The following is a 16693-nucleotide window of genomic DNA, read 5'->3' as shown; positions in this document are numbered from 1 at the left end:
ACTTGTTGACAAGAAGAGGGAACAGAATAGCATCTGGTGATTATCTTTAATGACACAGGCTATTCTATCCCTTTTCTTATCCACTATCTATCTATCTATCTATCTATCTATCTATCTATCTATCTATCTATGTGTGTGTGTGTGTATAAGCAGTATCATGTTGCATGTATTATACTTCTTTAGTCACCTGAAATTAAAATTAACTACTAAGCATTTCATTGATTATTTACAACAAAATATAAAAGAAACTAAACTTTGGAAACATTTGTAACTTTAAGTAAATAAAATGGATCAGTCTATAAGTGTATCTGGCTTCTTCATCACTCTTCCAGATCTAGAGAATTAAACAGGGCAATTTACAGGACATATCACCTTCCTTTTGGGACTATGATGCCTACCCTATGGCTTTACTCAGAGGCACATCTTCTGCAACAGTTTTCTGTCACAGTTCTCAATGACTATCTTTTTATTGCTGGACTAATTGCCACACATCTAGTTGCCCTTCTTGGTGAACCTTTGATATGTCTTTTTTATAAGAATGCCTATAATTTCTTCTAGGATTTCCATAATCTATGTGAATATCATAACATATTGGTTTAGCTGATCTACCAACTACTTCATATCAAGGAATTGGAATTTCACTTGGCTTTTACATTTTACTATGTCCACAGTTTGTATTTATAGATACTGACCTTTTATCAAAAAAGAAATTTGTCAAAAAAAAAGAAAAAGCCAGTATAGCTGATCGAACATTACCAGTGTTTTCCATGCAAGATCACAGTATAGTGGGGACTGGGAATATTTACTTTTCATCACAGTACGGTGATCTATGAATTAGTAAATATAATTGACAGGGGTGTTGGGATGCAGGTTGCTTGCCCCCACTAAAATAGAACATGTTTTGTGAACTTTTCTGTGTCTTTCTATGAGTTGTGGTTTGAGAATTTTTGTTTGATCATTTGTGGTTTGATGTTACACAGCAATTCCACTAACTGACATATATTCATATCTGGCAGTCTGATGAAGTTTTCTTGGTAAAGACATTTCTTTCTCTTCTGATATATTGCCATCATTCAATTTTTGGTTGTTGATTTTAAGCAAAAGCAATGAAGCAGAAATATATAACCTAATAATGTGACCTTGTACTCACCATTCAGCTGTTTAAACTTATGTACAGCCACTTGAAAAAAAATAAACTTTGGCACTGATATGACTATTTTTTCACTAATGGTAAAATTGGCTGGGCAAAATAGCTTAACAATGTATAGAGACTATGTCTTGAGTAATAAATAGACACAAGCATTGAAGTTAGTATTTTGGTCCCTACCTGATTGTAGTTAAACTTCTATATTCTCTTCACAAATTCTCAATATTTCATTCCAGTACTCTGCCATACACTCCTATTTGGTGCTTCAGATGCATCTTTAGATTTTACATTATGAAATCTTTTGATTTTAAAAATAGTACCCATAAAGAGCTAATTTTCATATTTCTGCCTAACAACATGCATATTCTTTTGAATACACTTATATTTGCCATTACATAGTTTTGCAAAATGTCCTTTTCTAACACAAGTTTTGCACAATTAGTAAAATGTCATCATAAAATTACAATATATCTTGATATTCTATGCATGTTTAATTGACTTGAATAGCTATGTTGGTTTTCTGTTACACTTTAATTCCTTAAACCACTAAATGCCCATACTGGCAACTGCTGTATTGATGTAATGTGATTTATTCTCTTTACCTGATTCTGGGATACAGTATTTCCTGATAGTATATCATTGCCTAGATAACAGAAATGTTGTTTCTTGTAGTTATCATTACTGTTTTTTCAGAGTGTGTATGAATTAAGTTGGTATTGCTGAATAACTTAATGCCGCTGATCCATACTCACTTTAAATGCAAAAAAAAAAAACTTCTTGGTTGACTTGTGTGGTAAAACGTGGGAGTCTATTATGTGTACAAATATTTAGTCATTTAAAAATTCATACATTCTGCCTCTATCCCAGAAACTTGTAAATTACGATACTGATCAGCTTTTATCTCTTTGACTGAACATTGCTACTTGAAAGAGCTAATACTGCAAATGATAACTGTCTACAGGTTTGATACCATAAGTTATCTTGAGTGAAGTAGATAAAAATAATTTTCACTTTAAAAATGTCCCCAGGATTCGATAAAGTCCATGTAGGCTCCGTGTAGAGTTTACATGGATTGTATCTGTGCCCATGGCCATGGTTGTCCCTCAGCAGCTCACCATACATATTAATTATGGTGCATGACTAAGCGAGGTCAGAGCAACACCCACATACCTTTTGACCCATTAACCTTGACTGAATGTCTAAAATACATTTTTTCACTAAATTGAATTTATTTTCATTTTCTTTTTTTAGATTTATGTGCCTGTCTGCGTGTTGAGGCACGTTGTTTAGCTATGCTTAGCTTTGTGCACCTATACATTAGACATCTAAAAATAAAAGCTGGATGCATTCAATTTAAATTTCTTTTTCTCTTATTTTTATGTGCTTGTTTGCGGGATGTGCTGTTTTATTTGGCTATGCTTAGCACTGCGAACTCATGCATTTGACATCCACTAGACATCTAGAAATAGAAATTGGATGCATTCAGTTGTAATTCTACAAACCCATGCAGGCAAGCTGCGCTATGCTTACATGCACCTTCACAGTATATCTGAAGATATACAAGTTCCCTTCACTATCCCAGTGGCGAGATAGGTTAAGTCATGACCTACAGTGTAGTAGGTTAGATAGGTTGAGTCATGACCTACAGTGTAGTAGTTTCTGGTTTGAGTCCTGGGCAGGAATACCTTTTAGATATAGTGCTGTAAAACTATGTCAGGTGAGTGAAGCATCGGTTGACTTTAAATTAAATAATTGTTACATTAAGAAAAGGTGCACAATGTTAAGCATCACTTAAACATGTTCAATGTTTTTTTCCTATTCGCGCATTGCTAAGCTTCGCATAAACATGGGTTGTGTGAGTTTGCATGATGCTAAGTGACACTGCACATTTTTGAAAGTTACAGTGAGATATGCAATGGCTGGAATGCAGCCTATTTAAAGGGCAATAGGAGGGAATTTCACATTATTCCTTGGAGCCTGACCTTGACTGTGGCAATGGCTACTGTCGTGGGTGAAGGTGTGCAATTTAGGGCACAAAAGAGGGATGTGCAGGAGTCCAGGGTTTTCATTTGACTCCTGGAAGAATACTATGGACTCCAGCTGCTGCAGAGGAACTACCAGGGCCCAGAGTGTAAGTCTGAGGCCTGGTATAGTTTGGCTAGGGACCTGACCATTGTGACCGGGTGATCCACCTACCTTGGCTCCTTTGGACAAGGCACCGGGGCCTGGTGGCGCCCCGTCTACTACCCTGCACTACCTGCTCCATTGGGTGTCCCGTCCTCTGAGAGTGGAGGTGGAGGGGTGTGTTCATCACCCAAGACTAACTTCCAGGCATGGAGCATAGGTTTGTACACAAAATTGTTGGTGCATGCCTACACCTCATGGAGAGCATACTGTCTGTCTTGGTGGGGGAGTCTGGCCCCAGGCTTGGGTGTTGACCACGGCCTCCACAGGAGCAGTGAAGGTTCAGTGCTGTCATTCCCAGGGGTGAGTACTTGAGTCATACTGCTACCATGTCTGTTGTCCATGGGACTGGGATCCCACAACACCCTCCTCAACCAAGATGTTCAGCCCCCTTCTTGTGTCCCACACCAACCCAGTCTGCTGTCTTGTCTGTCTTGTCTGTCTGCAAATGCTTCCTCACCTTTGCCACACATACCTATGTCCCTTCCCCAATATTCCACTCTCTCTTAAAAAAAGAAAAAAAGGCACTTGTCTCAATAAATTAGTTATTGTCCCATACATAGCTCTCCATTTCACACACTTAATTTGGTCCAATTGGCTTGGCAAAACACTTATTATGTCATCACCCCTCTCTCTGGGGCTGACAGTCCAAATTCAGTTAAATTTTTTTAAATGCCGAATTATTGCTGTTGAAGAAATGGACAGCTATGGTTCTCTCCTACAACCTACCTTTCGCTATGTTTTTCCCCTTGCTTGCATCCATTTCACCACCGTCCAATCTCCCCAATTTTTCTTTTCTTTAAAGAATTTTGCCAAGCTATGCTAAATGGAGGTGTATTAATACATGTATTTGAAAGCATAACAATCACTTTTAAAAAGTACACCTGTACCCTATTTGGAACCCAGTACTATTTAACTTGAACAACAGTTCATCTGCCCACCAAGGCATATAGTTAATTAGCACATGTGTTTTAAGCAAAACAAAGTAAATGTCATTTTCTCATCATTAAGCATTTTTACACAGTGCTGCACATTGTGTCGCATCATGCAAATCTGCTAAAAGATTAATAGAATAATAGGAGTGTAAGTGGGACTCTGGATGAGAAATACATCACTATAAAGCTATATACTTAATAATAAATGTAAGTGAGTAACAGCAGGTAAGTGTGCAATTGTATGTACAATGTGTAAAAATAGGCATCTATATTACATAATCGAACTTTTAAAAGTTCGAATGTCATATGGCCAACAACATATGATCGAACTTTTAAAGTTCGAAAATGTAATAAAAAAAATAAACCAAAGAAAAACCTACCTGAACAGTTTAAAGAGGGGGGCAAGCCCCCTGCATTCCCCACAAGCCCCGCTCTTTAAATATACCAACTCTGAGATTGCGCTACCGTGCATAAAAGGGAAATCTTCCCATTCTGCACTGTATGGAGATCTTAGTTGAAACGTTCAAACTTTTAAAAGTTCGATCATATGGTGTTGACCATATAACATTGGAACTTTTAAAAGTTTGACAATGTTATATAGACCCTAAAAATACACCTGCTATAACAGACACTTTGTATATCTGTCTTTTAAATGCTTTGAAAATGTTATTTTTTTGTCTACGTGGTCCTGGGTTAAAATACAGCTGTATCTAGCATTTAAAATACCTGCATTTGTACATCAGCATTATAAATTGTGACATGCATGACTGCCTCATCGCCTACTTATCTACCCAAAGCATTACAGATGGAATGTCTGCTTCTAAAATAATGGAAGTCAAAGACCTACACATAGGACCACATTTTACAACAATAGACAGTGCATAGAATGTCAGGTCATGCATACGCATGAATTCCCAGAGGAGTATGTAATTCAGATGTGACCCAGTAATATCAGACTGCAGCCCACAATGATTTGCTAGTGATATTACAGATAACCACAGCTGCACAAGTAGCATACAAATATGGAGGCTGTGCTAGAATCAAGGGTTGCCAGCACATATGTTCCAGATGACTACCATGACATAACACATGACTTGGCAGTTATCCATCTGATTGGCATAATGGTTAATATATCCTCTACTTTGTTCTAGGACACATCAAGCATGTTGCCTTTTACTCTGTTAATGATACCTCTGGCTAACATACTTACCTTAAACACATACCTTGATTTACAGTGGGATGGATTCCCTCAATCTGGCTCTGGCTGAACACCAAGGCTGCCTCAGGTCCCATAGTTACTCTTAAGTGTTGTCGCCCTGCACAGTTATCAGCCTGTCTACCCATGCCTATTTCCTGCAGCAGCAGCTTCAGCCTGTAGCACACACATCCATATGTAAAAAGTAGCTGCTACAGACATTCTCTTTGAGCTAACATGGTATCTTTACCCCAGTAATTTCTACCCCACCATATGAGAAAGGGGATTGAATCTCCATTGATGCCTTATATCGTGTTGAGTAGTTGCATGGGATTGGCTGATTATACTGCAGATTAGCTGTGTAGGCTACATGTAGTATTTCTGAACCACAGATTGGTTCAGAGGCAATCGTGCTAATGAGAACCATCTTAAAAGGCAAACTTCTAGTTAGGGGAACCATTGTGTATGAAAGTTAGCTTGTATGATAACTCATTGACACAGTACTTATATAGCAGTATCTTAAAACAGAGGAGTATTGTATTTCATCGGGTATGTAACCATTTTGTTTTCAACATGATGCATATATCTGAATATACTTAGCGAGAATGGGATTTACATCAGTAAGACTTTCTTTGAACTGTACTGATGACATAGCATTGATCTCCAGCTGTTTTACACCTACAGTGGATGTAGAGTACACCAAAGGTATAAGGTACACAGGTCTCTTCGATACTTGCTTTGATAGCAGTTGTAATAGTACACTGCTATTTGGTTGGCACTGTTGTTTTTACATATTATATGAGGGGAGTTTCCTGCTATTGGGCAAACTAGAACAGAGTCCTGTGCTGGGAGTGTGATCATACATGAGTATCTGTCATGGCACAAACAGGAATAGGTCACTATTGCTACTATCCTAGCTGCATCCACAGCCTTTGTATGTTTGGCACACTGATGAATATGAGATATGTAATCAAGCAGTGAATACTTGCCTTCTGCTTGGAGTCTGCATGCCAGGCATCAAATATTGCTTGTTCTTATTTGTATCAACAATTAAAGAACCACGCTATGTACAGGGTTTTAAAAGATTTCATCCTAAAGTTTACACAATGGCAAACTCAACTGTATTAATATTTGACCTATATCTGGTGCAGGTAAATAGATATTAACTGTTGTTTTTATGATATTAATTTATATAGATATGATTTTTAAATTTTTCTAAATATAGCAACAACCAAATAACACAGACAGAATTCCTTAGCCTCATATGAAAGCTCTCAGATAGATGGATAAAACATTGCTGACAGTATGTCTTACGAGTGGTTGCTGAGATATTGTAAGTTGTTTACAAAATATTACAAATGTAATAGTGACTGTGTTTACTGTGACTTATAAAATTGAGTTTAAGACCTAGAATCTAAAGAATACTCCCACTATAAAAATAGTTTGTGCTGAAGAGTTTGTAATTTATACTTATTTCATAACACCTATTGTTCCAGAGATATGAACATTTGTTTTAAATGTGAAGGCATAATTTGTTTCTGTCAAAAGGCTTAGGCTCTGACCATTGGAAGTTATAGTGCAAATTTTCTGAGCTCCATTGGAGTGAATGAGTTAACAGGTATGTGCATCACAATCTCTACATGAGCTTAAAACTGCAGTTAACTTCCTTCCACCTACAATAAAACACCTGACACATAAGTAAAACTATGTACACCTTGACACACTGACTGTAACAGTATTCCAGTGCTGATCTAACTAAGCATACATGGACTTTTCCCTTCAGAGGAATGGGTGGCACCCACGTCCACAACTTATTGACTGATGGATGCCTGGGAGTTGTCCTATGTTGCAAGATTTGCTAGGAATTCGTCTGTGGCTGAGACAGGTTGCTCGGTTTCAGGCCCACCACCAGTGACTTGATGATCCCTGGCCATGTCAGCTGCATGTCTTCATGCAGAGTGTATTATATCCATGGCACAGTGTCACACCTGCTCATATGTATGATTCTGGTGACCTGCAGCATGGCTGTTATGCATCAGTTCACCCGACAGGTCTGCACAATCATGCCTATTTACCTTCCCTCTGGACAGCTGGACTTGGTAGTATTGGTGCAAAGCCTCAATGATGAGGTTGTTTTCTGCCTCAGTAAATGCTGCCCTGCATCTTGCGTGGATGATATCTCCTGAAATGCAAATAAATGAGAGCACATGTCAGGATCACATATGTGGGAGTACAGTATGTAGAGATAAAAATGCAATAAAGGAAGGTTATCAGAATTCACTGCTTGAGTCTTCTTCTTCTTTCGGTTTTTCCCAGTTAGGGGTCACCACAGCAGATCACCCATCTGCTCATAATTGGCAGTGGAGTTTTACGGTGTCAAATTGCCAGCCCAGCGCCCAACCTTTCACAGAAGGCATAGACATGCACACACACACACGGTCAATTTAGAGTGTCCAATCCACCTACAGCATGTCTTTGGGATATGGGAGGAAACTGGAGCACCCGGAGGAAACCCACACGACCACAGGGAGGACATGCAGACCCCACACACAAGGTACCCTAGCCGAGGATCAAAACAGAGGACCTCTTGCTGTGAGGTGGCAACGCTAACCGCTGCATCACCACGGCCTTCCTACATACCCCTAGGATATAACGTATGATAATTTATTATCATCCTACATTCTAACTTGTTTAGTTCCCTCCTGAATTTCCCCCTACTAACTAAAGGTCATGCTAAGACACTAAAAAATAAACCATTCACTGACCCATCGTGTTTGGACACAAAATGAGTAGCCACTGGGCTATCCATTTTTGACCTCTTAATGTCACCTAAGTGTTCCACAATGCATACTTTAACTTTCCTGGTAGTTTGCCCGATGTACCAACAAGTATCAATACAGTGACATCCTATAATATAAATCACTCCACAAAAATTGCAATTATAATACTAGCAGAATATAATTTTCCATTGATTTTGGAGCCATCGAGGTTCTTGACTCTTCCACAGACTGAACAGTTACCAGACATGTAGGTGCCCACTCTACTCCCTGATGTACTATTAATTACTTTACCATTAAGTAACTCTTTTAAATTGTTATATCTCCCATAAGAGAAAGTCATATATTTGGGAAACAGAAAGCCTATGGAAGCATATTCATTGGCAACATTCCATGCTTGTTTGACTATGCTCTCCAAAATAGAAGAAAAATTGGAAAATCTGGTAACAAAAAACAATTTCTCCACTTGTTCATCCTCCACACCATATCTGACTGCCTTCCTCACATAACTTCTTCTTCCCCAAACATTTTGTTTAGCTTTAGAAAGAACAGAGTCAGAGTATCCCCATAAGGATAATCTCTCATATACTTGATCTAAGAAAAACTCCCCTAAGCTTCTCAGAAGTATTATAAAAAATCCTTCTGAATTCCCCATAAGGTAAAGAGTTAATTAAATGGGGGTGGGGGATGCATGCTATCAGCATGTAGAAAATTGTTGGCTGATGTGGGATTCCTGTAAGGTTTATACTGGACCTTATTCTGACCATCTATGTAAAACTCAACATCCAAGAAGGAAATGCTATTATAACTCAACTCCCAACTGAAGTTCAAACCATGTACATTGTTGTTGAGTTGTTACATAAGCTCCTCAATGCCTCCATGGTTGCCCCTGCATACAAAAATCAAGTCATAAAAGGTATTCCTTGAAGGAGAATGGCCAAGGTACCAGAATACATTTTTGGTGGCCAGTATTCCTTGAAGTCAGTGTGGTTCCTGTTTTGTGGTGCTTTTTCAGTTGCGTTTTTAGTGAGATTTCTGGGTATGCGCTCTCCAGGGTCAGTAGATGGCCCACCTTTGTGCAGAGGAATGACTGCTGCTGTTTTCCATTCATGAGGCATGAAGCCGGTTTGGTGGCTACAGTGACGCAGTAATTCCAGAGGCCCTGAAAGGTCATGTTTTATGCTATTTAGAAGGCATGCTGTGATATTGTCTGGGCCCATTGATGCAGTGTACTTGTTCCTAGAGAGAGCATTAAGGACATTTTCCTTCACGATAGTGGGGTCACTTATATTTAACGGTATTCCCTGAGGGAAGGTTGAGGAAGAATACCAATTTACCTACCTAAGCAAGGATTCAGGATTAAAAACTGTGATCGGTGGCAGACAATAGAAAAAGTAGGATCTTTGCTGACTAGTCTAGGATATACAGCCAGAGACATTTTACAAACTGATATGAGATTTGCACTAGACATAATAATGATACCTTCATTGTGTGCGGTAGGAAGCAAGGTGAAATGTAACAAAAACAAAAAAATACTGATGAGTAGCTAACCATTAAACATCTAAATGATATTACAAGACTAATAAATAATTCTAGGATAAGGATAATATCATTAGTGGTTGGGCTTTCATTTAAGAACAGAACAAGGCTTTGTTCCGTGATTATAGCTACCAGTATTACAAGTTTGAGTTAAAATTATTCACTGGTTTCTATAACCAGAATCTTGATTTCTCCTATGGCACATTTTCTCATATCTACTGTGTTTTGTAGCACTCCTCGTCTCTATTTCTCAATGCATATTATTATTTTACTCTCATTTTATTTTACTGACTTCCTTTTCATATGCAATACTTATTTCACTTGGTCTGCACACACACACACACACACACACACACACACACACACACACACACACACACACACACACACACACACACACACACACACACACAGCTTTTGATAAGGTCATGACCATCACTTTCTTTTGCTTGCACTTTATTTCATAATTTCGTATCTTCTACATGTTATTCTGTTATTTAATAGAGATCTATGCGACCTGTAAACATTTAAATATTCAGTTCGGTTAGGTCAGAAAAACATAAAATTCTATAGTCTATTTAGGACATTGTACTTTTGTAAAAAACAAATATTTAATAAGTAGCAAATTATTTCTGACTGACAGTAATTACTGAATTTACCTCATAAGTTGATGCTGTTTTTTCTTTTTCAGAAAAAGAGGAAAAGATAAATACCTGCATTGTTTCTTCCTCAACAACATACAAAATGTATTACATTACATAATTTCAGAATTTGCAGCTAATCTACCTGTAGTTAGGAACAAACCAAATTTCTGGAAGCTTCCAGTTTTCAATAACATTTCCATGAATCATTAGAATTTTTAAGTAGTACACCCATGCCATATTTGGGTCTATATTAGAACATCGAAGTTTCAAAACTTTGAATGTTGTAATATCGAACCCTATTCAGCGAAAGCTGAAAATATCTAAGCAACAGAAAACCACATTTTTTCCTAGGGAAAGAATTTGGCTGTCCGTTTCTGTTACTTCAGTATTTTCAGTGCTGTGGTGAAAAGTTACGGGTTGGGTTCAGGTAAGTGTGCGACTGAGTGTGGGTTATGTTAGTTAAGGTTAGGCTGTGGGTTAGGTATGTGTGCGATTGTGTGGACATGAGGGTTAGAGTGGGTTAGGTGAGTTAGTGTTAGGGCACGGGTCAGGTACGTGTGCGAGTGTTTGGACGTGAGGGTTAGGGTGGGATAGGTGAGTTAGGGTTAGGGCACGGGTGAGGTGAGTGTGCCATAGTGACAGACCTTAGGGTTAGGGTTTGTGTTAAGGTAAGTGGATAGTTAGTAGTGTGTGTATAGTTTAGTGTAGGGTTAGGTGTAAGATTTTAGGTGTATGTGTGTGGATTGCTGTTTGTTTGGTGTGCTTGTGTTGTGTGCATGTGTTTTGGAACAGCAAATTTTTTCCCTAGGAAAAAATTTGCTGTTCTGTATGTTCGATGTTTTCAGCTTTCACTGAATAGGGTTCGATATTAGAACATTCAAAGTTTTGAAACTTTGATGTTCTAATAGAGACCCGCCATATTCTCCCCATATTCCCATTTAAAATTACACTTCTGCAATTTTAATTATTACTTGAAATACATGTTTCTTTTCTATAGTTTCAGCCATAGAAAATATTTATCAAATATACGCTTTTTCATCTGCAGATATATCTCCTTGGTATTTGTCAGGTATTGCACCACATTCAGATACCACAACATGGGGGTTGGGAGGGTGGCCTAATGGTTAAGGTGTTTGCCTTACAAACACAAGGTGCAGGGTTGGAGTCTCACAAGCGATAATTGGCTAGGCTTAAAATGGCTCTCAAGGGCAGTTAGCCTAGTACTAATCTATGAACCTATGAACCTATGTCAGGAACAATAATTAAAGACAGAATTAACAGATACTGTTGTCTAAACTGCATGATGTATATATTCCTGCTGATTTCTGTGGAACTTCTTTGTACTTCAGAATATTCACATGGCTCAGTATCAGAAGTGTTACATCTGATTGTATAATCATACCTCTCAACTGTACAGATTTTTGCAGAAGGTCCAGATTTTTGCCTCTTATTTATGGTCTGTTTCTCATAAAATTGTTGTTTTCTGGCAAATCACTGGCAGATCACTGAGATTTAAAGTCAGAAAATAATAACAGACAGTTGAGTTTTAGACTTCATACCCTTCAGAAAATACATGCTAATGCAAAACCTGTATTTCTATCTACTTTCTAAGTTTGTAAGGAAAGTACTTAAAAGTGTCAATATTTTTGGGCTTTTGTCCCCCCATTATTTTTGGCTTTGTCCAGATTCCTTACTTTAAGAGGTTGAGAGGTATGTAAGGCATTATACTTTAGAGCTTATAATTATGATTCATGAAAAACAATACATTTCAAAATGCCTTGTTTCATTTTGAAATATTAACTGAAGAGGCTTCACGTTCATTTACCACAAGCCAATGGGTGCTGTATCCCCATACCTCTACAACTTTTAAATACCAACACCAGGATTTCTGGGCCCAATATAAAAGGGATGTTCCTTGGTAAACACAACTTTCATGTATAATAGATTTCTCATAATTGCATTTAAATTGTCCCTGTTCTGATGATTGCACTTTTCGTAATTTAATTCTTGGCAGGCTCTCTTGCAAATCAATGCATGTCATTTATTTCCATCTAAAAAACATAACTCATGTCTAACATAGTGTTAGTGTAGCCTGCTCATTTGTTCAGTTACTTCCCATGCTAGACTCTTAATCACATTATTTTTAAATGCACTTATCATTAGCATGGTTGTTCAGTCTGCAAGGTGTGTTAGATGGGCTGCTTCCTCTGGCATACACATTCTTTAAGAAATTCTGAATTAGCCTACATTAGGTTTGACCGGGTCTATATTAAATTATCGAAAGTTGAATTCATCGAACAGTATTGCCACCGAAAATACCATTCAGCGAATTCTGAATATTGCGATCGCAATACAGTGAAGATCTGAAAATTTGCCCTTTCCTCACTGTAGTGCAATCCCGGAGTTGGTATATATAATTAGCAGGGGTGTGGGGGGCAAATTCGCTGAATGATATTTTTGATGGAAATACCGTTTGGTGAATTCAACTTTCGATAATTTCAGATAGACTCAGTTTAACCACCTACAAGTCCTTAGATATTGAGCTACTTTTAAAGAACTGCTAAACTCAAAACTATCTACAATAATTGCAATTAAGATGACTAGTTGCATGGAAGACATCTTTGAATGTTGCTATTTCATACAATTTCATGCAAGCATCTTTTAAATAGTGCTGCTTTACCAAGCAGTGACTGAATATATATTTGATGGCTGTCAAATTTATATTCAGTGATATGTCGGCTGGAGTAGCATCGCGGAGATGCTAGGTGTTTTGAGCCTATGGCACTGCCTGCAGCCCTGCTATAGGCCATGTATTAGCTGGATCTAAAAAATGTCTTTTATCCCTATGGAATGCCTTTTGGGACAACTTTAAACATGATTGCTTTAATGACAAATATTCTTTCATGAGAATATATATGTCTACTTGGTTCCTTTGGCTGCTGTTGTACTAGCAGAATCTGTCTTTTCCATGTTTGAAGAACAAGTGTTTTGCCATAGGAAGCTAACTGCTGTGTGACAGTGTATTTTCTTAGATACTGATTTATTATTATTATTATTATTATTATTATTATTATTATTATTATTATTAACTGAGTGATTCCACTAAATTTAGTGTATCCCAGGTGCTCTTTTCATTGGGTTACATAGTTGTTTAAGCTAATATTCATGCTCAAATATTGTTAGCAATGGCTAATGTTAGTATTCAAGTATAGGTGTCTTATATTCTAGGTAATTACTTTAATGAAATTATGTTATGTATGTTTTGTCTTTTACACACTGTTACGTGTTATTCTGTGTTAGAATAGATACTAATCTCAGCTGAAAAAAGTACAGTAGTTTATTTATTTATTTGTATTTGTTTTCTGAGCTACAACACTGATTTCCATGGACCTTTTTTAAACTCAGCCTGGGAGCACAGTCTGCTTGAGTGACTTACTCAGCCATACAGTTATGAAATAGAAGCTGAGAGAATCAAACCTTGAACCACTATTCTACAGAAAACAGGTTGTTAATAGCTCCTTAATCCTTTAAACCAACTAGATGATAATAAAGAAATCTCCTAAACAGTTACACTAATTTCAATTAAGCAGTAAAAAAAGAAAAAAATGTAAAATAGTTACTTCAAGTTGTAATGGCATTGATTTCAAAGTCAATTCTAGGTGCACAAATTCAATCTTGTAGGAGAGTTACCCACTAAATGTAGCACAAGGCTGCACAATAAGCCACAGAAATGCTGCAAAAACAAGTAGGCAACTGAATCACTTGCATTTGTTTGAAGAGCCTGTAATAATTAGATGTCCATAACAACAACAATTTCATTAAGTTTACTTAGAGAAAAACTCTCATTACTGCAAAAAAATATATATAATAGCCCTTAATTAAAATCATGAAAACAGTTATAGTGGATTAAGATAAAACAGTGACTGAGGAAAAGACAGTAAAATAGTTACGTCTCAGTTATAATCAGATCAATTTCAAAGTGAAGTGCAAGTAGAAAATTCCAGTCTTAGATGAGAGCTATATAACTCAAAGCAGTCCATCCAAATGATTCAGAATTTTAAAAAAAGATCCCAAAACCAAGTAGCCATTTGAAATACTTCTTGTTTAATCAGCCTATGGTAAGAAAACATCTACAACAATCAAAATTTTCCCACCGCAACCAGAAAAAGACTGGGCAAGACTTTAATTCAGGTTGCAGTGTGTAACAGATCCCCTGCCATGCTCCAAGACACCCACTCCATGTTCCTTGATATACTGGATAATATCAAGGTACAGCCCAATACCCTAACTTTGGGAGACATCAACTACCCCTCTATCAACTGGGAAAACTACTCCTGTACTAACTCATTTGCCCAATGTTTTCTAGAATTCATCAATTCCAACACCCTGGACCAGCTTGTCCATACCCCTACCAGGGCTAGCAACATCCTGGACCTGGCCATTACCAATATGGGTAACAGATGCTCCATGCCAGTGGTCAATTCCTCGCTGGTCAAGTCTGACCACAAGCTAATCACCCTAGACATCCATATCCTGACCCCCCTCCCCATTAAGGAAACCACCATAAAAAAACTTCTCCAAAGCCAACTTCATGTTTCTTAAGTCAGAAGTGGCAAACTTCATTACACCCCCATAGATGGAAAATAGTGGCACGACTGCTGAATCATATACAAATGCATCCATATAAGCACATACATGAGTGCATGGACCGTACCATCCCCAACAGAACCAACATGCTATCCTCCAGAAAAAGGAAGCCAATCTGGTGGTACCCTGCTATAAACAAGCTCTACAACAGAAGGAAAAATATGTTGAAAAAAAGAGTAAAATCCCATGATTGCAGGAACACCCTGGTCTTTATCAGCAAGAAGCTGAGATCCCTCATAAAATCCTCCAAAGCTAGTTACTAAAATAAAATTGCCATGGATTCTAAAGACAACCATAAAGCCTTTTACAGCTACGTCAAGACTCTCAATGGTAACACTCAGATCTGCTCTGAACTACAGAACAATGGCACTACATTTACCAAATCAACTGATATTGCCAACATCCTGGTAAACAGGTTCAGTGATAACTTCACCCCCCTCACCCCCCAAAGGGCCCATCCCCATACCAGATGATTGCAAAGCCCCTGAAATCACGGCTGCACAGGTAAAGACCACACTCTACAAAGCCAAAAACATAGCATCCATGGGACATGACAACATCCCAGGCTGCATCATGCACAAGCTACAGAACGAACTGGCACCCCACCTAAGCACCATGTTCATCCATAGCCTCACTTCAGGCTTTTTGCCTATGGAATTGTGCACATCGACAGTTACCCCACTCCACAAAGGTGGTGCCACCACAGAATCCGGGAACTACTGCCCCATTAGCCTGACGAGCCTGGTCTGCAAGGCCATGGAATGCATCATCCTAGAGCTTATAAACAAAGACATAGGTAACCCACAAACTCTGGACTGCATCCATTTTGGGTTTGTAAAAAGTAGATCATGCCTCCTAAACCTGATTGACTTCTTCAAAGCAGTCACCAGAGCAGTAGACGAGGTTAAGGTGGTTTTACACAGCTTATCTTGACCTCGCCAAGGCTTTGACACCATCCCCCACTCTGGCATTATAGATAAACTCACTGGACTAGGTATAAATCCCTATGTCACAAGATGGGTGACCAACTGGCTCACTGACAGAACCCACACAGTGAAAGTAGCCGACTCCAAATCCAACTTCAGACCAGTGACAAGAGGAGTACCACAGGGTTCGGTCCTGGGTCCTCTCCTGTTCGGTATCGACTCCTCTGAAGTCCAGGCTATAACAGCTGGTCTCTGGCTAATTAAATTCACAGATGACTGCAAACTAGGAGCCATAATCGATTCACCTAAGGATGTGGACATTCTACAAAGAGGCCTCACTAAGACTGATGCTTGGTGTCAAAGTCATGGCCTAAAGCTCAATGCCAAGAAGTGCATTGTCATCCCCTTTGGGAAAAATACCATACTTATGAAGTACCACATAGGCAGTAGCCTATTAAACACTGAAAGTGTGATAAGAGACCTTGGGACACAGGTGGATAGTAGTCTCTCCTTTGATAATCACATTGCTACAGAAGTCAGGAAATTCTTCTACGTGGCACACCTCATCACAAAGGGGTTCTCTTCCAGAAAAAGAGAGGTCATTGTTCCTCTCTACTCATCCCTTATTAAACTCATCATAGAGTACAATGCCCCATTTAACATGTAACACACAAGACATCTGCAACAGCTGGAAAGGCC

This window comes from Protopterus annectens, chromosome 5.part1 (assembly GCF_019279795.1).
Source record: "Protopterus annectens isolate FY-2018-M chromosome 5.part1, PAN1.0, whole genome shotgun sequence".
NCBI classification, from domain to species: domain Eukaryota; kingdom Metazoa; phylum Chordata; order Ceratodontiformes; family Protopteridae; genus Protopterus; species Protopterus annectens.
The sequence above is the reverse complement of the archived record's forward strand: the minus strand, read 5'-3'. Positions refer to the sequence as shown.